The sequence below is a fragment of the Nannospalax galili genome, unplaced genomic scaffold (assembly GCF_000622305.1).
Source record: "Nannospalax galili isolate Female #2095 unplaced genomic scaffold, S.galili_v1.0 scaffold139, whole genome shotgun sequence".
Lineage (NCBI taxonomy): Eukaryota > Metazoa > Chordata > Mammalia > Rodentia > Spalacidae > Nannospalax > Nannospalax galili.
Genome location: NW_008345884.1, coordinates 1,296,276 through 1,299,314, shown reverse-complemented (window position 1 = coordinate 1,299,314; position 3,039 = coordinate 1,296,276). Strand labels below are relative to the sequence as shown.

The 3,039-nt window shown below is 41.8% G+C and overlaps 1 protein-coding gene across 1 annotated transcript in view; it reads right to left on the bottom strand.

Annotated features, from left to right (window-relative positions):
- Slc1a3 (solute carrier family 1 member 3) overlaps positions 1 to 1,697 on the bottom strand; it is an 82,268-nt gene extending 80,571 nt beyond the window's left edge. Inside the window, exon 1 of the mRNA XM_008842073.1 lies at positions 1,233 to 1,697. The gene's annotated coding sequence lies outside the window, so the exon portion shown is untranslated. The remainder of the gene's footprint in view (positions 1 to 1,232) is intronic.
- Positions 1,698 to 3,039: the final 1,342 nt, after the last annotated feature.

The window sequence follows — 3,039 nt, the reverse complement described above, 5'->3', positions numbered from 1 at the left end:
CACTCAATAAATGTCCAATTGAACCGAACCCACAAAAAATGCCCTCTAATTACTTGATAACTCGTGTCTTGTACATGGTTGAAGGCATAACTATGTCAATTAAAAACTGAGATATTAACATGTGGCCATTGATAAATTCAGTGAAAGAATTGCTTTATTTACTTTTTTTTTTACTAAGAAACATGAGAATGTCAAGTAGAAAATATGTTCATAAAAAGAACACAAGTGCCCAGGGGATGTGAAAAATGTATTTGACGCTTTTACAGGGTAACTACTTCCATGAAATAAGCAGAGTGCTCCAGGCACATCTATAAATTATCAGAAATCAAATTCGTTTTCATATTACTATATGTAGGAGTACCAAGTAGCATTTGTGTTTATGGCAAATACAAAGGAGTCTTCTGTGGAAGTGATCACTGCTGTCTCAGTATTTTAAAATTTAAGATTTCTGGTGCAGATGAGGAGATGAATCCAATTTTCATTCCAAACATTACAGCGTGTGGTTTCTGGTTTCTTTAAAGTGCTCTTAGGTTATTCAAATACAATTAAATAAACCATTTTCTTGCTGGAAATCAGCTGTTCTGAAAAACCCAGGGCTTCCTCCTGCCGCTTTCTGAGATTTCTAAGCCCTAGTCCTTGCCACGATGATCAGTCCTAGAGAAAATCAGCCTGGCCTGTGGACGTCTGTATCTGGCAGAGCCAGCAGCCAACGTGTGCTTCTGTGGGGGAGGGGGCTGCAACCCAGGCTCTCCTCACAAGCTTTGCAAGCCCAAGGGTGAAAAAAAGACTTCACAGTTTGACTTTTAAATAAAATACCAGGTTGAGGTCATTGATAAGACCTACAATGTGTTTTAGACTTTACACTAGATTAACCCTTAGGGAGTAGGGAAGCAGGGAAGACAGGGAGAGGGGTGATTCCAGATTCTTTTTTACTAATAACCGACTTCCTTAGTCATCAGACTCTTTAAGTAGACTATCTCAATCTCGATTTGCTTTCTAGATCTCTAACCTCAGACTACTCCTAACCCACCCTGAATGACTGAATTTCAAATTAAAAGATGATCGGCATGAACAGACAGCGCGCGCCGCCTGCATTCAATTGCTAACGTGGACCTTACCTACCAAAATGGCTAGCATTTAGTCTGCTACTCCTCTGCTTAGGAAGCGAATTACATTGGCAGAAAAGTGCATCGAGAAATTGAACCCAGCGGAATATAGGAGGTTACGCTTACCTTTTCTGATAATTGGAACGGGTGGAAGACACCCCAGGCAATGTCAAGGTGAATTCCCCAGCAGGTACCACAGCACAGCGAGCAGCCCGGCAGGCTAAACCCTGACAGTATGCATGTGCTCTGAGGCTGCAAGTTACTATCAGGCAACTTAAGAAAAGAGGCGGAGCCTGGGCTGGGGAAAGGGGAGTGGGGAAATGAAAACAGCGCCGGGAGGAGGGGGAGCCCGAGGTCTCTGGAATATTGATTAATCTTGGCACACCAGAAGCATGTTTGCTGGCTTTGTTTTGCCCCTAAGTCCACTTTCACGCTTTGTCAGGTCACTTTCATTAGAAACGCAAAATCAGGACCAGGAAGAATGGAAATATAAAGCGCGCACACTCGGGACGCTGGAAGTCCTGATTTAGAACGTTTCAAAGACTCCTCTAAGGCTATATTTAATTACTTCATTTTATTGCAGGTTTCCTCTTCTTAAGGGAACATAAGACGGTGTTCTTTTGCCTGCTCATACAACCGTGGTGAAAACCCCCCATTCAACAGTGGAAATAGAATTGACATTTCTTGGGAAGGTCCTGCATACAGTCAAGAGAGGAGGGTGCTTACTGCCAGTCTCTAAACTCGTCTAAGGTTACTCAAAACACAAGGTGAGGCTTGCCTCTGTTTTAGCAGCTTAATCTCCATTATAACAAATCTAATTGAGCTCTGGCTGCCTGCATTGCAAAGACAGAAACGGTAAGAAATGCAAAAGCACTAAGTTGTCCGTCAAACTATAAAGCACAAGGCATTTTAAGACACCTGGAGACTCACGATTTCAAAAGATAAGTTGCTATAAGATGCAGAATGTCCCCCTCCCCCATTTTTAGGAGTTAGAATATAACTTGTACTTCAAGTCTATTTTTCTTAAAAGGAAGATGAACAGCAGGAACAGATACCCCAAAATTGAAAATGAATTTTTCAGTGTGACTTATGCCCCCCAACTAAAAAATTTGTTTGGCTGGAAGAAAATGGCTCATTAGAAACCAAAACACGTCGACCCCAAATCACAGCCAGAGTTCTGTGTTCTTGCTCATTAAGTCCCCATGCAAAGTCTGCTCAGTTTTTTGTGTCTGTTATCCAACATGTTAAAGTGTGTGTTTTTGTTTCTCATTAGTGAATCAGGGAGCCATAAAGAAGAAATGTTCCCCGCAAGCCTTAATCGTTCATGTACGTGCTTTTAGGACAGCTACTGGCTGGAAAACAGTGGCAAGTTGTCTAAGTACCTTAAAATGATAAATTAACAGCAATTATAACAACTTCTTCCTTGACACCACTTTAATAATTTATTGAAAGTCATTCTCTTGTCAGTCTCAACCATGGGTGATCATTCCTTTCCTCTGATCTCTCAGATCACTTAGCATCTGTACCATGTTGCTTAACACTTAATTATACCCTGCCTTGGACTGTGTCCTTTTTAAGATCATGTCAGGTTTGGGCCTCTCAGCTAAACGATAAGTTCTTTGAGGGCAAGAACCTGTCTTGTGCCTGATAGGAAGCAAACATTAAGCAATTCTGATGAATGGCTGGCATAATGGAAGAGCATGAAACAATCTTTCCAACCTTCTGTGGTAAAAACAAACCTGCTTGCTAATGTGCGTGCCTGAGATGCACAGCAGACTCATTCTCAACACTGGTGAACAGCATCCTCAGCCCATAGCAGCTCCCACCTGAGACCTGCATGCAAAGCCATTGTATTCACTTGCATGATTTGTATTTGAAGGAACATGAGAGAGAACTGTGGTCCTTTTAAGTGGGGTTTCAAACCAATAGCATT